This window comes from Humulus lupulus, chromosome X, assembly GCF_963169125.1.
Source record: "Humulus lupulus chromosome X, drHumLupu1.1, whole genome shotgun sequence".
Lineage (NCBI taxonomy): Eukaryota > Viridiplantae > Streptophyta > Magnoliopsida > Rosales > Cannabaceae > Humulus > Humulus lupulus.
Window position 1 is genome coordinate 206385005 of NC_084802.1, and position 22127 is coordinate 206407131.

At 40.4% G+C, this 22127-nt stretch overlaps 1 non-coding gene across 1 annotated transcript; it reads left to right on the forward strand.

Annotated features, from left to right (window-relative positions):
• The first annotated feature begins 19530 nt into the window (after positions 1-19530).
• Positions 19531-19637, forward strand: LOC133807489 (small nucleolar RNA R71). The gene has a single exon (XR_009879401.1). It is a non-coding gene; the product is annotated as a small nucleolar RNA R71 (small nucleolar RNA).
• Positions 19638-22127: the final 2490 nt, after the last annotated feature.

Here is a 22127-nt window from a genome sequence, read left to right on the forward strand (position 1 = left end):
TATCTCTAACAGCCATATTACATATGGCTTTATGAAATTCATCTCAATATTGTGTAACAACAAATTTACACAATAAAGGGTAATATTTGGAAGTTACAAATTTGTAACACCAAATATGTTACATTATTTGGATATATCTCATATATCTAAATATTGTAACTCTCTATTATATGTTACAATATGTGATACACTTTGTCACATTTATTTAATCTAAAACATTATATTATAATATAATATAATATTACATTATATTATAAAATAATATAACATCGAGGACACCCCAAGTCCTTAGAAATTCTTTCTTCTCTTCTCTCCGAGCAGCAGTCTTAGGGTTTCTTGTGTTTTGACCCTCTTTTCTTCGGTCAAAATACTAACTGCTTGGTTTTTGTCTCAAATATTCGAGGAACTATGACTGCTACATGGACAAGTATTTTATCACTTAAATAAAGAGATCCTTGACTTGGCTCGAGAACACTGCGTACAACAAGATGGCGCGAGGGTAGAGGCACGAGAACTAGTTAGGGAACTGGTCGTCTATGTTGATGGCCTGGCAGCGGAAAGGCTAGCACTACCAGTTCAAAAGGGGTTGACCATGGAGGAAGTCAACTGAGCCCCTGTTCTACACCCCACTCAGTTGTACGAGGCTGAATGGTTTTATGCAAAGGAGTACCGCACCTTGCTCCGATACCTCGAGGCCTTGGAGGCCTTCATGAGGCATTATGCAATCGGGGAAATATGTCTGGTGCACTTTTGCTGGGAAATCTGAGAGGGCGCACCGCAGCGTGAGTGGTCTTGGTGCTTGGAGCCAAGCCCACTTGATGGCTGGGGCCACCCTACACCTGCATCAATATTTTGTGGTTTTCCTAAAGTTAGTAAGGATAACTCCCTTTCAACTCTCCCCCAATGCCTATCAGGTGCTTGTGGGGAAGTATATTCTGTATTGGAGGAGGAACTAGTTCGCACCTTCTCCGACGAAGTTCCTGTACTTCTACAGCTTCCGCACCACCCCGTGGAAGAAGGCCAATCGGGATGGGTACTATGCTTTGATAAAGTACGCCAACTCATCCTTCAACTATAAGGCTCCCCATCATAATGAGAACCATTCTTGGGACTACAAGGATGTCGTCTTTTTCACAAACAGGTTTCCGACCCATAATAACCTGACTATGATCCTTGACTTCTTCAGGGTTGGTGAGTATCTTCCCGACCATTTTATTTTTTATTTTCTTGATATCTTCATCCTCTATACTTAGTCATTCTTTTGAATAGGTCTTTTCTGTCAGACTCCATATGTCCAATTTTTTTAGGACCATCTCCAGGAGATGAAATCGCTTCCTGAGCAAGACTTGGAGCTCATCTTTTTGGTGACAGAGGGAAACCTCATCGGGTCGAGACTTCTTCGAGCCGAACAGAGAATCATCAATCTAGAGTTGAACAAGTACCATAAATCTCGGGATGGGCGCGCCCTAGAAATGTTGAATCAACAGTTGCATGAGGAGCGGCTGGAGAACATCCGGGCCACAGAAGCAGCTCCAGAAACCCGAGAAGACCAGGAGCTCATTGAGGAGCTACAAGCGGATTAGAGGTTTCTCATCTTGCCCCATGTTAATCTCCCCTTACTCTATACCATGCCACACACGTAGGGATGGGGTAAGTCCCAACATGTTTGGGCTTCTCCCACATTTTTCCATTGTAGCCAAGTTGTGCACCGGCATTGGACTAAGGAAGAGTTTCAGGATTACTTAGATCTGATAGACGTCTATCTTCACCGCCCAATGAGACAGTTACCTCCTCGGGGATTTATACCCATAGACCATGTGACATCCTTTAACTCCAACTGGTTTTGCCAATATGGCACCAAATTGAGTTGTGAGATGGGAGATAGGGATAGACACCTCCAATGCTTGCACCAAGGCATAACTTATGGTGAGCTTCTGAGAAGCCTTTAGTACTATTTTATGTTTTCATTTTGGAATTTGTGCTAACAATTCCTTTGTCCTTGCAGATCACATGAGGCTAGTTGATATTGCCCGATCAGCCTTAAGGATAGGAGCACCCCCAAGCATCTCGACTGTAGGAGAATTATCGCGCCCTTAGTAGGTACCTAACTCTTCCCCGCCAACTAAGAGGTAGAGGGCTTCCACTTCTTCTGTAGGGGTTCCTGCGATAGACTTGCCCCCAGTCTTGAAGGTTTCTTCCTCCTCCAAGGCTGGTGAAGAGGTCCAAGGCTCAGACGAACAGGAGTTGTGTAACGTGCCAAATTCCATATTGTGGCATATCGCCTTGATTAGGGGGCCAGGAGGGTAATAATTGGTTTATTATGTGATTATATGCATGATTATGTAAGTTGTATTATGATATGGTTGTATTTGCATGCATGTGGGCCTGTTTTTTATTACAAGGGTATTTTCGTCATTTTCACCCATTGATGGCATATTTGTATATTTGTGTGCATATATGTGATATATGAGTGAGACTACATTATTATGTGGATATATTTGAGATACTCGGCATGAGGCGATCCTAGGAAGCAAGTTAGCAATTTAATCATAACGTGGTCAAATACTTGGTTCGGGGTGAACCTAGGGGTAATTTGGTACTTAGTACATTACCGATTTTGAGCGGGTAATGGGAAATTATTTGATAATTATTTGAGGATTGGAAGTAACAGGAATTGTGAGACGTTAATTATGATTAATGGGACAATTGGCTAATGATAAGTTTTCCCTTGGGGCATCAAAAGATGTAGGTTTGACTAAGGAGTAAAATGGTCATTTTCTAGCCTAAGGGAGGATAAGTGCAGAATATAGTGGAATGAAACAATCAGAAACTCTCAGCTCTCTTCTCTGTCTCTTGATCACACACTCTCTCTCTTGGTTGAATTTTGGGGCAAAGCTAGAGAATTCAAAGCTTGGAGTTCTAGAGCTTGAGGTTTAGGATTGAATTGCAGCAACTAAAGGGATTCAATTCACAGCTGAGGTAAGTGATTTCAAACTCTGTTTTAGTTGGTATTTTGCTATGGTTTCGGTTGTTCTTAAGCTCAAAAGTTCAAGGTTTCAACTTGATATTTTGGCAGTGTTTGGTATGCGTTTAAGCTTGGGTTTTGTTGCTGGGATTGAAGTGTGATGTTTGGGATTGTTTGGTAATGATTTTGGGTGAGCTTTGGGCTGAGGTAAATAGGGATGGCTGGGTTCACAGGGTCACGCCGCGGTCCGTGCGAACCTCAGGGCCTAGGTGGGGGCTCTGTCTTGGTGGCATGTCGCGACCCTCAAGGGCAAGTCGCGGCCCGCCCTTGGACCCAGACAATGGGGCTGTCTATCTGGGAGGTGCGCCGCGACCCTTAGAGGCAAGTCGCGGCCCGCCTGGACATTTTTGGCGATCTTAGGTTTTAATGATAGGATTTCAAACCTAAAGGTTCAGGATCGATTCTACTACCCAGTTTAGTAGAATTCGATGTCTCGGAGGCTAGGACTCGGTCGGAAGCCTTTATTTGCTCATTTTTTTACGGGATTCTATATTTGGTTATGGCTAGGTTACTGCTAGGGGCTCAATATCAGGATCGTGCTCGAGGGTCATTCTGAATTAATTATATACTCGGACCTGAGGTAAGAAAACTGCACCCATTATGTGATGTAAATGATTAGGGCTTAGCCCGAATGTTGAATATAGTCTTGATTGGGCATTGGCCCTTGCAAATGCGCATGATTATGATTATGCATGTGAATGATTGATTAAAACATGTTGAATGTTTTGTATATGGATATTTGTTATATGATGAATGTTTGTTAACCTTATTTACTTGAGTAAAGCATTGACTTATTAGTCAAGGACGACAATAGCGCTGAGCGCTGGTCGTAAACCATTGACTTATGAGTCAAGGGCGGCAATAGCGCATTGAACGCTGGTTGTAAAGCATTGAATTATGAGTCAAAGGCGGAAATAGCATGCTGAGCGCTAGTCGATATGTTAGACCTAATCAGGAGAGCATTATACGCCTGTCCGACCCAATGGTCGTAGAAAAACCAAAGCGCTAGGTACGTTGGGCCAGCTCCAAGGCTGGTTATACAGAGGATAGGGTAATGAGCCGCGGGGTGAATTATTTGTCCTAGATCCTAGGGCGCTGAGTCCCAGAGTGACTTATTAGTCATGCACTTGGGCAATAGGCCCCAATATGATTCAGTTAATCATTTATTTAGGGCATTTGGTCCCATATGACACTGTAGTCATTTATATGAATGGTATGCATGCATGAGTAGGGTTATTACTGTTGGGCATGTTTATTATGATTTAGAAATACGTTAATCATTGCTTATGAGAATATTAAAATTTTCTTGCTGAGACTTGGCTCACGGGTGCTATATGGTGCAGGTAAAGGAAAAGAAAAGCTAGACCAGCCATGAGTTGGAGAGCTTAGGTGGCGATGTGTATGTATGCGGCCGCTTGACCACCACAACCAAGGTTTCTCAGAGGAACTAGGGTTTAACCCTATTTTTTCCGCTTAGGTCGGCAGGTTGTAACTTTTGAGTTGTAATGACCATTTTGGAACTGTAAACAACTTTGTAAACATTTAATGTGGGATCCCATGTACAGTTTAATGTTTTAACAAAACATCCATTCCTTTTAACCGAAATTTTTAACCTTGGACCTTTAATCAAATTTAGATGCACATTTATGGCCTAATGACTCATTTTACGAGTCAAGCACTATTTAAAATTCACAGTGTAACTGTCTTGGCTCACCAGGGCGTTACAAGTTGGCTTCTCGTCCCGATTCCCTGTATACCCTTAAAGATATGAGGGGTACCTGCTGGAGCAATACCAGGTAATGCTCCAGCATTTTGATGCGAGGGTTGCAAAGGGTAACAGACTCCTTCATGATATTGTGGAGGCCCTACGCAAACTGAAGCCTTCGAGAGAGCGACCAATCGTTCCTCCGATAAGTCAGGCTGAGCTAGAGACTCTTTTCTCCACCAAGCTAGGGGAAGTTGTTTCCCCTCTCGCAGCCTAGCTCCTCTAGGGGGTTAGCTCCATCATGTGCAAGTTGACCACCCATAGCTTTGTCGAGCTGGGTGATAACAACAAGGCCTCTCTCATTGCTTCATGTCGCTATGCCACTGTCCAGGTAAGTCACCACTTCTTAGGATCTTACTTTACTTACCTGCCACAATACTTGAATTAATTTTTCTTTTTATGCAGTATGCTTGGCTTGTCAACGCTTAGGCGATATCATTATGGAGAATTCATATGAACTCCAGTAGGCCCACGACAAGATAGCGGTTCTCAAGGAAAAGAATCGAGCCCCTCTAGAAGAGCTCACTCGCCTTCAGGCTGCCTTGGAAGCCGAGCAAAAACACTATCTAGAGCTTGAGGAGGCCGCCCTTAAGACTACTGAAGAGCTGCAAAAGGCCAAGAAGGATGCTAAGAAGGCAACGACGGAGGTTTCTCGGGGAATCTGAGAGATTTCCCAGCTTTAGGAGCAACTCAAGGAAGCCAACAGCAGAGCCGAGCTTGGCAAGAGAAAGGCCATCCAAGCTATGGAGATGAATAAGTCCTCTCACCATTAGGTGGACAAATTCAAGCAGGAAGTTGAGACAATTGCTGAGGACACCTTTTACATGCCCTGGTTTCATAATTCGAAGATGAGCTTGGACTTCACGAGAGAGCCCGAGAAGTAAAAACTCCTCTTCGAAGAACGTCTACAGGCAACCCAAACTACGAAGGTGGCTCAGACTATGCATCGCGAGGCCGGGAAGGCTCCATAAGTGGACCCAATCATTGACCTGGTGGAGAAGGTCCCGAAATGCCATTTGGCGTGACTCTCTTATTTAAGCCTGGGTGTCATAAACAATTTAAGCTTGAGCCCCTTAGCATTAACTTTTGTACTTTAAGTTTGGTACCACTATTACAATGTTTTTCTTTTAACTCAACGTAACGTAACTCACTAGAGTTCCAAGTCGAAGACTTAGGTCTTGTGCTCGAGTCTTGAAGACTCGAGTCATTATTGACTTCTCTTAGTACTTAGACAATTTTTAGGCATTTTGTGCTGCTCTGTAGGCTTGCGGTCCTCGAGAGTAACTTTAACGTGAGGTCAAATGGTACACTTGACGCTGCCCTACGTCCCCGAGTTCCAACAACTAAGTTAAGGGCCAACCTGCGGTACTTAGAGCTTGAGGATCTTCCTACAAGTGCCTAGACGCTTGTTCATTTAGTGTTTTTTCTTAGGCTCATGGTGTAACGTCCTACGTTTTCGGGTACCTTTAAACGACACGGGTCGGGATTTTTCCCCCGGGTTAAGAATATTATTTTAAATAATATTATATTTTGTTTGTAAGTATTCCATGAGTTATTGCTAGCCAAAATATGAATTTTGTGATTTTAAAAGTCAAGATAAGACTTTCGGTCCTGGACCGACACAAAAACCCTGATCGAGTAAAAATCTCGGAAAATAAAATGAAAAATCATGGAAATTATATTTTGGGCATAAAATACATTCATAAAAGTTAAAGTTTGGTCAAAAATAATAAACCTAAAGGAAAATGGAAATTTTAAGGCATTTTGTGTTAAATGCCTAATTTTGCCGAAATGGGGAATTTCATTCCATGAATGGACCTTAGGTTAAATTTTATTATGTGATTAATTAAATTAAATGTGAGAGACATTTAATTTAATTAATTAATGTTAAGTTTGGTGATTAAAACTTAATAAGAGTGAAAAAGGTGTCAAAAACCAATTTGGATTTTTCTTCTTATGAAACATTTATTAACCTTTATAAAAAAAAAGAAAAAAAGAAATGATCATATATATAGCAAGGGGTGGCCGGCCAAGTGATGTTTTGAAACCCCATTTATTAACTAATTGAGTTTAAATCCCATTTATTTAAAGGTTTGGGATATTGTCAAGTGGGTAAGTGGGAGTAAAACACTTGAGTGTTTTTAGGGTAAATTAGATAGTATAAACTCTTCCAACCCTCCCCAACCGACCACACCACTCTCTCTCATTCACTCATCTGATTTTTGAAGACCTCTCAAAGTGTTATCTCAATATTCAACCTCAAGAACACCAAGGAAACTTGGAGGCTAAGTCTTGGTCTAGGAAGTATTTTTCCCTAAGGTAAAGTTTCACTAATCTAGGCTTTTGTAAAGTTTTAAGCATAGAGTTTCAAATGGCTAATTAACTAAGTTGTTGGGGGAACTTGGTTAGGGTTTTTGAAAGGTTTTGAAGGAGTCAAAGCTTATAGGAAGGTCCAAACCTTAAGCAAGAACACCAAAGAGGTAAAAAGTTTACTTTTGATGATTTTGTTGTAGGGTTTTTAGTTTTAAGCATTATTTTGTATATTTAATGCTTAAAGTTTCTTGTTGGTGATGTAATAAGGTTATGGTAGTTGTTTAATAATTTTTATGATGCATGTGTATTGATTTTTGAAAATGGGAACCAAAACCCCCAAGGGTTTTGTAGGATACCCTAAAAAAAAACATGTTTTGAGCTGTGACTTCCAAGGGGTCAAGCAGCCACTGTATATTGTTTTTGTAAAATTAAATTGTACTGTGATGTTGTTGAGATTGAGTACATAAAATTGAGCTTTTGAAACACTAAAAAATGTTTAGAAATGAGTAAGTTATTCTATTTCAAAGTTTAGGTAAAAAAACTGTTTTTTCGTATTCTTATTTTCGGAACCAAGTTTGGACAGCCACTGTATAGGGAGAATGAACCCAGTTTTTTCTAAAATTTTGTGGACATATTTCTGGCATAACCTATTATTCCACTGTAAAATTTGGTAAGAAAATATTGAACGGTTTGAAAGTTATTAACTGTCAAAGTTTGGAAAAAAATAAGGACTTGAAAATAAGGTCATTTTGACCTCATTGTTGGAAAATGATTTCACCAATAAAAAATGCTCATTTTGACCTAAGATTTTACAAAGACCTAAATGGCATAACAAAAATGGAATTTGGAAATTTTGGTAACAATTGGGTAAGTAAATTTCAAGTTATGAGCTAACGAAGTATGTAGTTAAAAATGTGAAAAATAGGCTTTTCACACTTAGTGTAAAAATGAGATTTTGGAACATAAGGTAAAAAGTAAAATTTTGCTTATTTCAAGATATAAATTGGTAAGTCTTGAAATCATATTTTCACTAAAATTACCCCTTTGAGTTTAAATGAATTATTTTTATTAAAGAGTTTTTATTCTTTCTAAAAATAAGAGATTTAATTTATTAATAGTTAATAAATTAAAAGAGGGTTTAAAACCCTATATATTTGAGAAAATAATTAAATGAATTATTTTTCTAGTAAGTAAAATTGATTAATTGATTTTGGAAAATTAATTAGTCAAGATGGGAAATTTTTAACGGTTTTCCTAATTAAGACAAATTAGTCAATTTTCTTAGAACGATTTTTAGATATTAAAACCTTAAGAAAAATAAAAGGAAAATTTAAGAGTTTATTTTCTTTAAAAATAATTAAGGAATTTATTAGTATTTTCTGGATATAATACCGGCTAAAATCTTACATATTTTAACCGACTAGTCGAAAGTGCGGGTTAATAGCGATATCTTGAAAGAATAAGATTTTTAGCGGATTGTGGGAAAATACCATTGTGATACCCGAGCCTAGGTATCGAGACCTTAGGAAAGGCCTCCCCGAGACTTAGGGTTTAGTCTCGAATATTTTGTATGACTTTCCTTAATAGGTTTAAAACCAAATAAGGATTATAAATCCTTACAAATGACTTTTATTAAAATGACCAAACTGCCCAAAATAATAATAATGAATTATGAGTGCCATAATTAATCCGAGTATAATGTATGGATAACTACAGTATTGGCTAAGCGTAATTGGACTGAACGTTGGAGGGTGAAAACCTGCTGAGCGCTAAGGACTCCAAGTAAGTCAACTTATATTGTATGGCTGCAACATGAAATGATTATTGTCTTGTATGTTAGTATAAGGATACATGCACATATATAGGCTGTCATAGAATGTTGCTTAGAGACGTTAGTCTAGTGAGTGCTGATTTAGAAAATATGAATGGTAGATGTCCGTCATATCCTAGATGGTTGATCCCCGTCACACTGCTTGATTTTATTTATGTCCGGTTCATTGCCGCGACGAGTGGCCAGGAGATGAGGATAAGCTGGTTAAACCTAGGGGCGCCAAGATAAATGGGACCTAGGGGCCCTCATGCTTACTTAATCATTGGACGGTTAGAATCCGAGCAAGTGCTCTGATAAGTTATTCCCGGATAGCAGCCGTGAATATTGGCCATTCAGTGAGAGTGCCTAGAGATACTAGGGGTTGCCAAGATTGAGTGAGGCTGAACACCCTAGGGGCAACTGCTCACCATCACCACTGATTAACATAGAAGTCTCCGTAAAACCGTGTAAATTGGATTACACTCTTGTATAAGTAACGATGCCCTAGGTAACACGATAGTTACCATTGATGAGAATATTTATTGGCTAGATCTTAGTGTGGGGACTCAGTTCTCTTTTACAGATTAGCAATTATGTTGGAGGGCGCGTTACGCATGAATTGTTGGAAATTGTCGAGCGTTGGTCTCGAATTATGTTGTGATATAATATATCTGCTTGCTCTGGGATTTTCTGAGTGCAGGGATATAATTGTTGATAAGATATAGTTGTGATATAATATATCTGCTTGCTCTGGGATTTTCTGAGTGCAGGGATATAATTGTTGATAAGATATAGCTGCGATATAATATATCTGCTTGTTCTGGGATTTTTCTGAGTGCAGGATTTTTATCTAGTTATGAATTAATTTATCCTTGGTTATCAGGCATGACCATAAGTTTGCCAGGACGCTTTAGCGTTCTTGAAATTGATTGTGTAGGGTCCGGATGGGTCCGGCACCCTAATTCTCTATATGCTTTGTTTGAAAGTTTATCTTACTAAGCGTTTTCGCTTACCTAGTTGTTTCATGTTGTAGGTAAGTGCAAGGGCAAGGCAGAGCAGTGAGCGCTGGAGTCTTCCTTGCAAATGTACATGTGGACCGACCTTTTGGGAAGCCGTTTTATTTTTGGAAATGTTGTGTAATTTTCCTAAACTAGGCTCACTCTACTCTTTATAAAACATGTTTGTAACTAAATGTTAAGTATGGCCATACGACTTTTTAAAAAGTTTTTTTTCTATGGGTTTTTGAGACATTTTGTTAAATGAAAACATTTATATTTTAGCATCATCGAGTCTTGAAAATCTGGGTCGTTACACATGGTCCTAAGTGTAACTTTGATGCGGGGTCAAGTGAGGGCACTTGACTATCCTACACCTTCGAGTTTCAACGACTCGGGCATTCAGGAGGTCTGTTGCACTGTAGGGTTTTGTCTTAGTGCTCAACGCTTAGGACATTTAGTGTTGTCTTCCAGGCTCAATGTCCTTGAAAGTAACTTTAATGTATACAGTCTATTATCCATGATAACATACTGAGGCGCCTGGTAAAGCAGTGTAATGTCTTGGTTAGCCAAGACCATTACAATATGTGTTTAAAATGGTGCTTAACTCACTAAACAAGTCATTTGGACTTAAATGTGTAATTAAAAACTAAACCAAGGGTAGGTATTAAAAAATTTGGTCAAAGAAGTAATCATTTTTCATTAAAAGTGTTTAGTTTATACACAATATCCCAAACAATGTTTACAAACTAATAAAAGACAAATAAAATATAAACTATCCATCCTAAGCGACAATACAGGGTTCAACACTAGTTCCTCCCAAGAAATCCCGGTCGTGGTGGTCGAGAAGGCTGCATATGTACACACCACCCTTAAAGCTCTCTAACTCATGCCTGGTCCAACTTTCTCTTGCCCTTACCTACACTACATAGCACCTGTGAGCCAAGGCTCAACAAGAAAACTTAAATCAATAGATTCAAATAAGAAACAAAATATCAATCTTAGCATTAATAACCCTACTCAATCAAACACATAGTCCAATTTAACCAACCAATGAGTTAGACAAGTGCAGACTGAACTTCTAATTATTTAGGTGGCGTTCGGACCACACAAGTGCATATTGCACTCCCAGGTTCCTAGCCAAAATGGCCTACGTTTCACACGCTTGTTGTCGACCCCGGCTCTCTTAGGCCGAGCTTTTAGATCTTTTTTCTGACCCAACTCTCTTAGGCCGAGTTTTTAGATCTTATTGCCGACCTTGGCTCTCTTAGGCTGAGTTTTCGGATCTTATATAATCAAACATACAGTTTTCCTATCACACAATCAGATACAGCGTATACAAGCATGCCTAATTATGTAATCACAGGCATAATTGTAATCATATTCATTAATAGGGGCCCAAGCCCCGATTACAACTAGGGTACAGTTTTCTTACCTCGAGTCCCGAGCAGATGGCGTATGGCGATCCTTACTCCCGAGCCCTAACGGTATAACCTAGTCACAACACAATAATGGACAACCATCAAGCACTAGACTATTTAAAATCTTCAGGGTTAATTGTTAGCCTCCGTGATTTTGAATTTTACTAAACTGGGTAGTAGAACCCTTCCCAAGCCATTAGGTTTGAGTTTCTGAGCTTAAAAACCCCATTTGGCCAAAATCCTCAATTTGAGTCGCGGTGCCCCCACAAGCGTCGCGACCCTCTACAAGTTAGAGTGAAATTTTCCTTAATTCCCTAGACACGCACCACGACATAACCCACCCAGCACCGCGGCGCTAAGGCAGTTCAGAGAACCACCCCTAGCCCCTAAGTTCATTTGGGCCACGACACTCCAAGAACAGCACCACTGCACGACCCCGCGAACCCATATATTCTGGGTTTTTCCTGCGTTTTCTCCAAGCCAAAATCTCTCCAAACCCAACGTTGTGCCAAAGTCCCAATTGAGTCTAGGAATCTCAATAACACAACATTAGCAACATAAACACCCCAAAAAAACTAAATGAAATCCTTACCAAAATTCAAAATCAAAACTAAAGTTTAAACCCTAGCCAAAAACTTAAACTGTAGCATCCCAAACTACCTAACAAGGCTTAGGGTCTTGATTAGGGAGCCAGAATGGCAAATTATGGAAATTATGTGTTCATGTGATATATATGTGTATCATTGTATGATTATGTGAGTTATATTATAATATGACTAGATATGCATGCTTAGGTGTATTAAATATGTGGGCCCGTTTCTTATCAGAAGGGCAATTTTCGTAATTTGGCCCATTGTGAATATATTTAGCATATATGTGATATATGTGTGGGACCACATTATTATGTGGATATACTTGGGTTACTTGACACAAGGCGATCCTAGGAAGCAAGTTAGTGGGAAAGTCACAACGGGACCAATACTTGACTCGGGGTGAGTCAAGGGGTATTTTGGGTATTTAGCACATTACCGGGATATTGGGTAATTGGAATAAATATTTGAGGATATATTCAGAGTTAGTGAGCTTAGGAGGGAGTTCTAGGAATTTTGATTATTTTACCCTCAGGGATGTTTTTGGGTACCCCGAACCTTGGGTTTTGCTTAAGGTTATTTGAGCTCGAAGTAACCTGACAGAAATAGAAAACATGTTCAACATTCTCGTTCTCTGTCCCGTTCTCTCATTTGACTCTCGTTAGCATTTTCGAACGAAACTCGAGTTTTAGAGCTCGGATTCAAGCGAGGTTAGAGTCATAACGATTCTAGGGAAGATTAGCTTGATTGCGGGAGGATTTAGCTAGAAAATAACTTAATCAGAGGTAATTTAAGCTTTAAGTTTTTGAGTTTCTGTTTCCATAAGTTTTGATTTGGATTTTATGGTTTGGTGAGTTTGTAATCCATCTGATTGTGAGTTTTTTGCCTGGGACGTTCTGGGGATGTTTTGAGATTGAATAGTGGGTTTGGTACGGTTTTGGGGTGAGTTTTGGGAAGAATTGGATAAGAGAAAGCTGGGTTCGTAGGAGTCTAGGCGGTTTCCTGAAGCAGGGTCGGGCCGCGGTGCAACCCAGGTAGGCCGAACATGTATACGCCGCTCCATGCCCTCTAACTCATGCTTAGTCGGCTTTTCCTTTGCCCTTACCTGCACCATAGAGCACCCGTGAGGCAAGGCCCAGCAAGAAAACTTCACACATAGCATATGACAATTCAATTCAGTAAATGCACAACTTTAAACAGAGAACATACTATTCACATAACGACCTATACCGACCTAGGTGCTTTACCAGGCATTGGGTTCATGGTCTTCACCGAATGGGTTAGTACAACACCCTAGATGGCCATGCCATGGTGGCTTGCATTCAGCAAGCTTGTTACTGTTCGACCTGCATTCAGCATGCTTATCGTTGTTCCCAACCTTCGTCGATCCCGACCTTCGCCGATCAATCATAACTATGCAAACATAGCATAATAACTAATCGGGCCATGCCCTGCTCTACGGGCACAAATAGTTTTCTTACCTGTGTCCCGAGCAAACTGTCTAGTGTGATCCCGAGCACGATCCCCTAATCTCGAGTCTTGGCAATAAAGCCTAGTCACAACGCAATAATAATAAACTTCCATCACGCCCTAAACCAATTAAGAACTTTAGAATAGTATTCTAGCCTCTGGGACCTCGAATTCTACTAAACCGAGTAGTAGAATCCTTCCCAAGTCCTCAAGTTTGGGTTCCCAAGCTTGTTTTGGCCATTATTCTCTATTTGAGTCGCTGCCCAGCCCCTTGGGGCCATGGAGGGCTACAAGTCAGAGAGCCTTGGGGCTTTCTTCTGGGGACACGGGTCGCGGCGCTCCTGTTGGAAAAACAATCAGAGTGCACAACGAATTGGCATGGTGGGCTCAGTTTATAAACAACAAATTTTTTTCCATCTCTCATATAAACAGTTTATATGTTCAAGAATACATCCATACAAGAAACATTAATATGCAATATCATTAATCATACTACATATATATGGGGTCCATAACACAAAAGGGTCCTCACCTTCAGGCTCAAAGGTTACCATTTTCCTTCTGCAATCCGTGGTTGCTCCATACTTCACCAACCAATCCATACCCAAGATTGTGTCAAAGTCAGTCATAACCAACTCTATCAAATCAACCGATAACTCTCTGCCCTCCACTATCACTGGCAATGATTTGACCCATCTTCTGGTTACTACTAACTCCCAAGTGGGTAATAAGGTCCTGAACCCCACAGCATAATAATCACATGATCTACACAGTCTATCAATAATTCTACTAACAACAAAAGAATGCGTAGCCCCAGAATCAATCAAAACAATATAAGGGGTTCCAGCACTAAAAAGATGACCTGTAACTATTGAGGGACAAGCCTCAGCTTCTGCCTGTGTTAACGCAAACACTCGAGTTAGGGTCAAGCTGTCCTCCTTTCTTGGTTCTTCCTTTCTTGCTCTTGGGCAATCCTTTCTCAAATGTCCTGCTACCCCACATAAAAAGCAGGCTCTTGCTCGACACTCTCCTAAATGGCACCTCTTGCATCTAGGGCACTTAGGAAAAGTCCTTTAGACCTCACTGTCACCCTGGCGGCCCATTGTAATAGCACGTGGTCTCCTTTTAGGGCCTGGAGCTGGGAAGGCATCAGGAGCCACTGGGGCCTCCGGCCCTACTTGAATCCATAAATGGAGGTCCCACCCTCCTAAAGTCTCTTCTGGCTGCGTTATCCCGCCAGATCTTGTCCTCTGCGCTCTCAACTGTGAGCACCTTCTCAACCCCCTGTGCATAAGTAGTCACTCCAGGCACAATGGTAATACGAACATCACGGACTATCCTAGGCTGTAGCCCCTGAAGAAACCTCTCTCTTCTGGTTCCATCAGTGGGCACCAGTTCCCCTACAAACTTTGCTATTCTGTCAAACTTTAAAGAATATTCAGTCACTGACAAACTTCTCTGAAATGGATTGCTGAACTCTTTAGCTTTTCCAGCCATGATAGCATCATTATAGTACTTTTCATTGAACATAGTCTGAAACTCTTCCCAACTCAGGGCATTAACATTTCTGGTCTAGGATATCACTTCCCACCAAATTCAAGCATCCTCCCGAAACATATATATTGCACAAGCCACCCTCTCATTACCAAACACCCTCATAAAGTCTAGGATGATGGTAACCATGCTCATCCACTGCTCAGCCTTGGCTGGATCTACACTACCCTAAAAAACTGGAGGGTGTTATTTCCTGAACCTTTCATAAAGAGGTTCCCATTTATTCCCAACCTCTGGTGGGTGCTCAACTGTTGGCACCGTCACAGGTGGTGCCTCTGGTAAAATGTTACCTGTAGGAACCTCCTATTGTCTCAGGAGGCGTATTTCTTCTTCCTGTCTCATTACCATGGCTTGCAAATCAACAAGCAACTGCTGCCATTTTTTCAGAAGCTGGCTAAGGAGTCTGACCCTGTCTGTCATTCTGGCCCTGATCTTCCTGGCCAGCTACTGAATCTACCTATCTTGGAAGCATACTTTCAACTTTTACCTTGATGCAATAATCAATGCGGCCAGTTAGGTAGTGATAACTAAATGTAACACCCTGGTTACTCCAAGAAAATTACTGTGAACTTTGAACCGTGTTTAACTCGATAATCGAGTTCTTTGGTTATAAACGTGCATCTAGGTGTTATTAATAGGTTAAGGTGAAAAACCAATCAAAAGGAAAGGATATACTTTATTTAAAACATAAGATTGCTCATGGGCCCATAAAAACATTTACAGTTATTTACAATCCAAAATGGTCATTACAGTTTAAAATTTACAACCTGCCGACCTAAGCGGCAAAAAAAAAGGGTAAACCCCCTAGTTCCTCTGAGAAACTCCTTGGCCGTGGTGGTCAAGCGGTCGCATATGTACGCATCACCACCTAAGCTCTCCACTCAAGGATGGGTGAGTTTTTCTTTCCCTTTACCTACACCACATAGCACCCATGAGCCAAAGCCCAACAAGAAAACTCAATATTGCATGTATATAATATCAAATGATGATCTTGATAATCATACAGAGCTTAAAGCCCTGAACAGATGAGTGAATATCACTTTGTGGTTACGTTAACCATGAAGGAGCGTATTGCTCTAATCATATGAGTGATTTAACACTTGAGGTTCTTTTAACCATAATGAGTGACTGACAAGCAAGTCACTATGGGGCTCAGCACCCACAGCCATGTGACAATCCAGTCACCTGGACCTTCTAGCCCTGGCTCCAATCAAATGAGTGACTGTTGGGTAAGTCACTTCGGGCTTAACACCCATAGCCATGTGACGAAGCAGTCACCTGGGTTCTCTGGCCCTGTCTCTAAGTGACTAACCATAGGCTAGACAAGTGATTATAGTTTTCATCAAACTTGAGGTCGGTCTGGAATTAATGCTAATTTGAGTCATTCAATGCAGATGTCGATTAGATCTAATCTTTATTGGCTTGCGTTAAACACGCTAAGACCGTTCTTGACTTATTAGTCAATACCACTTGACTTATTAGTCAATACCAGGTGACCAGTGCTCAGTACTACTGTCGAACTTGACCAGTGAGTCGTAGCTTCACAGTTAATACTACACCATTTCCAATTCTGACTATTTAGTCAGTGTCGTGCACAAGTGAGAAAGATTTGCTAAACACTCAACATGCCTCAATAATAATCATGCATGTCACATATGGGGTGCAGTTTTCTTACCTCTAGTTCGAGCGAGAAATAGTAACAGAACGACCCTGGAGAATGATCAACCTTTTGATTTCCTTAGCGGTTACCTAATCATAACCAATTAACCTAAACCTCACTCCTGGGACCCCGAATTGTACCCAAACGGTGAGTAGATTCGATCCCGAGCCTTAAAGATTAAAACCCCGAGCCAAAAACCCTTAAAAATGCCCAAAACCAAAATCTGATGAAGTAGGGTAGCGCTGTAGCGCTACCCCCCTAGTACCCCAACGCACAAGTCAGCATGAAATCCTCCCTGAGTAGCGATATAGCGCCCACTTGTGGGCACTATAGCACTACACACAGCCAGAAATGGCCCTAAAACTTCCCCCTTCGACTCCACCATTTCCAACCTGAACTAAAAGCTTCCAAACCTCATTTTAAATTCCAAATGAGCCCAAAAACCATCTACACATTTCCTAGGCATCACAACCCAAGTAACCTTAGCCAAAAACTCCCATCAATTCCCTTTAACCAATCTAGACAACTAAGCTGAAAACCAAACGAAAAATAGGGCAAAGCTAGAGTTTTCATGGCTGGAAACTTACCTCAAGCTCAGTTTAGGATCCTCTTCAATGGTGGAACACAATCCTAAGCCCTCAAGATCCACTTCCCTAGCTTGAATCTTTAAGAACAACTCAAAAATCCAAAGGAAAAAGGAGAAGAAAAGATGTACGGGAGGAATGTTTTCTATGCTCTGTTTTAGCCAACTTCTACAGCCTTCAATAGCTTATATCAATGTTAAGGTGAAATGACCTTTTTGCCCCTAGGTCATTTAAAGTTTTCTAAAGGCTCCCAAGGGTAAAATCGTCATTTCCCGCCTATTTCGTCATAGCTTGTTTCTTCAAATTAAGGTCAAAAATTGAAAGAAAGAAGGAGGAGAAATGGTGTACGGGAGAGGTGTTTTGATACTATGTTTCTTGAAAGTTCTACAACCTTCAATGGCTTATACCAATCCTAGGGGTGAAAAGACTAAAATGCCCATAGGTCAAATAAAGGTTTCTAAAGGCTCCCAAGGGTAGAACCGTCATTTCCCGCTTATTTCGTTAATCATAATTAACACCCTCTAATTCTCGCTATTCTCAAATACCAATAATTCATATCTCGTTACCCTATAATTCCCGACAATGCTCTAATCACCAAAATATCCTGAGACTCACCCCGAGCCTCGAACTTAATCCCGTTATGACTAAACCGCTAATTAATACTCAAAGATCGCCTCATGCTGAATAGCTCGAACAAATCCACATTATAATGTGGCCTCAACAATAGATCACCGACATGCATACAAATATACAATTATGCCCTCAACATGCCAAATTACCAAAATACCCCTGTGATGAAATGTGGACCCACATGCATGCATTATCATATTATAATATAATTCACATAAACATGCATATAATAGTTTAATGGCATAATAAATCAATTATGGCCCTCCCGACCTGCTAATCCAACCATTAAACCACATTAGGGATTTTGGGGCATTACACCATGGCTTCCTTCCCATCTTGTTTAGTAACTTCCTCCTCTATCAAACTTAACTGAAGAGGGTTTCTACTACCTTCTTCTCATCCACTAGACTCTCTACCACATCCACAGAAAACAGCTATCACTGGCCCCAGAGTAAGTCATAGCCCTGAGTACATTGAAAACAACTTCCTCACCTTGTACTCTCGGCTTCAACTCACCTTTCTGCACATCAATCAAAGCTTGTCCTGTTGCCAAGAATGGTCTACCCAGGATGAGTGGAACGTTTGTATCCTCCTCCATATCAAGTACAATAAAATTTGCTGTAAAGATAAACTTGTCCACTTTCACTAGGACATCTTCTATTATACCTCGAGGATGTGCTAATGAACAGTCTGCCAATTGTAATGTCACCATGGTAGGCCTTGCTTCCCCCAGCTTTAATCTTCTGAAAACTGAAAGCGGCATCAGATTAATGCTTTCTCCCAAATCACATAGAGCATTCATGCTCTCAATATTCCTATGGTGCAAGGTATAGTAAAACTCCCAGGATCTCTCAACTTCTGAGGGAGTTTCCTTTGCAGAATAGCGCTACACTCTTCAGTTAATGCCACAGTTTCATATTCTCCTATTTTTCTCTTCTTAGACAAGATGTCTTTCATGAATTTCACGTAACTGGGCATTTTCTCTAGAGCCTCCGCAAATGGAATGTTGATATGCAGTTTCTTGAATACTTCCAAAAATTTCGAAAACTGCTTATCTAAGTTGTTCTTGCAGAGCCTTTGAGGATAGGGAACCTTCATATGATGATCAATATTGACTGGCGGTGTAGCTTCCTTGACTGGTAGGTCTTCAGTAACCTTGTCCCCATCTTGCTTCTGATCCAATGTGCCCTATGCCTATTGATCCTGACCTTTGTCTTCAACTGACTATTCTAAGCTTGGCCTGTCGTACCTCTTTCCACTTCTCAATGTAATAGCTTGACATTGCTCTTTTGGGTCAACCTCAGTTGTGCTGGGCAAATTACCTTGAGCATGGTTGGTCATAAGAGTAGCCAGTTGCCCTATCTGAGTCTCCAAGTTTCTGATAGAAGACCGAGTCTCAGCCATGAATTGGTTTAGAACATCAGACTGAGCATCACGGGGGTTGCCATTGTGCTTCCTTGCAACTGTTTAGTCAAAGCCTCAACTTGAGCAGTTAACTTAGATATTGCATCAATCTCATGCAAACCAGCCACTTTCTTCGAGTTACCTCTCTCACTTTGCCACTATTGATTATTAATGGCCATTTCTTCTAACAAATCATACGCCTCATTGATGCTCTTCCTCATAAATACCCCACCAGCTACTGCATCAATGAGTGTGCGGTTGGTACCACACAACCCATTATAAAAGTTATGGACTAACATCCATCTCTCTATCACATGATGCAGGCACTTCCTTATCAGGTCTTTAAATCTCTCCCACGCCTCATATAAAGATTTATTATCCAGCTGGTAGAAATTGTTGATCTCCCCCCTCAGCATAGCTGCCTTAGCTGGGGGAAAGAACTTGGAGAGAAACTTCAGTGCAAGATCATTCCATGTATTGATTGAGTTAGGTGGCAAAGATACCAACCAACTCTTGGCTCGCTCCCTTAGAGAACATGGATATAATCTGAGTATGTTTGCATCATCACTAACTCCATTCATCTTGAATGTCTGATAGAGCTCAACAAAGTTAGCAAGAAGCATGTTTGGGTCTTCAGTTGGTAATCCCCTAAACTGAATAGTGGATTGAACCATTTGCAAAATGACAGGTTTTATCTCAAAATTGTTGGCATCTACAATGGGTGGTCTCATGCAAGACTGAACCCCTGCAATGGTGGGCAATACATAATCACTCAAGCTTTTGGCTGGTTGATTCTGGCCATTAGCTTGGTCTTCAACAGCACCCCCATTATTACCATTTATTGGATCCGCCATTTCTATTTCAACCTTTCTTTCAGTTTCAGCTCTTCTTTCCAATTTCTTGCTCTTTTTGTTCAATCTACAGGTCTTCTCTATTTCAGGATCAACAGGCACTCTTGCAGCAAGTCCTAGACGTCACATAAACTACCTGTACCTAAGATGAGAAAAATTTAGACAATGACAGAATTAAGGAAATTGAAAAGAAATACCAAATTAGAATAAAATTCAATTATTTCAATATTAGCTAACGCAGTCCCCGGCAACGATGCCAAAAACTTGTTGCAAAAATTCAACACGCAAGTATACGTATCGTTTCCCAAGTAATAACGCACGTGAGTGAGATCGTTCCCACAAGGACTGTAGCTAATTACCAATTAAATTGAATCTATAGTTCTATTTGGCAAATGAAAATTTGTTTGGAGACTAATTTAATTAAGCAAGGAAATAAAACTAGACAAATAACAATATTCAATCAAGAGATGGAAATTAGGGAAAATTAATTTCAATTATTTATTTCAATAATGCACAATAATATTCCTTCTTCTTCTTCTAAAGAGATGGCAGATTATAAAATTACCAATATTCATATTAAGACATAAAGGTACTAAATGGCAAGGTAAAATACTGCATTTCTGAGATAAATTACACAAGCAATAAGCATTAAGCAATAATCTAAAGCCGCAAATGCTACACAAATACTTTCGTTTTGTATCAAAACTTATGTTTATTCAATTAGAGCATTCCTAATATTCACTTTTCATATTTCATATTAGAATCATAGATCATGTAAAAGATGGCCAATCTAAAACATGTATTGAGCACAAATATGAATAAATCACATATCAATAGAAGAAAGAAAAATATCAAAATTGCATTAATCCATAGATAATCTCAGACAATCTCCATTAAAATCCCTAAATTGGAGTTTAGTTCATAATCTCCATTAACATGTTCTTAACTGATTCAAAAACAAACATAATCAAAAGCAGAAAAATAATGAGAGAAGAGAAGAAACTAGTTTAGGATTGTCACGATTCGCCAATGTCTGCTCCAATCTTCTTTTTCTAAGGTTAGAGTAGTCTGAATCTCTTCAAATTGCGATTTCCCCTATTAAAAATGAAAACCTCCTCCTTTCTCTCCTAAAAAAGATGAAATTACCCTTAAAATTTTTGACACATACGGACGGCAGTGCCGCAGCTATAGAACAATTGAGAAATTTCAAACTTTCTGTAAAGGGGCTCGCCACGGCCGTAATACACCTTAGCGGCGCGGCTCCAAAAGGCTGCGCTGCGGCCCTAATTCAAAATTCAGGTTAACACGCTTTCGGTTCTGGTTTAGCACTCCATCTCCACTTTTCACTCCAATTGCCCAATTACTGTGCATAAACCTGAAATCAAGAATAACAAGCATAAATCCACTCCAAAATCGTGCAAACCAAAGAAGAAAACAGTGATCGAAACACTTAAAAAGTAGGATAAAACTAGCTTAACAACACTGTTCCTCTATTGGATACTATGGTCTTAGGGATTCCATGTAGTCGTACTATTTCTCGGACATAAATGTCTGCGTACTGATCCGCTGTGTACGTAGTCTTGACAGGCAGGAAGTGAGCTGACTTGGTTAGTCTATCTATTACTAACCAAGCCGAGTCATGCTGCTTATTTGTTCATGGTAGTCCTGTCACGAAATCCATGACTATGTCTTCCCACTTCCATTCTGGAATACTAAACGGTTGCAATAAGCCTGCAGGCCGCTGATGTTCTGCTTTCACTTGCTGGCATACTAAGCATTTAGACACATATTCTGCTACGTCTTTATTCATTCCTGGCCACCAATACAATGCCTTAAGGTTGTGAGTCATCTTGGTCGACCCTGGGTGAACGGAGTATGGAGTATTGTGTGCCTTTTTTAAAACCTTCATCTTAATTCCATAGTCATCCGGCACACATACGTGACCTTTATATCTCAAGAACCCCTGTCCTAATAAAGAGAAATCTGTGGCCTTGCCTTCTTTGACCACAGCTATGTGAGATACTAATGTGTCATCATGCCCTTGCACGATCTAGA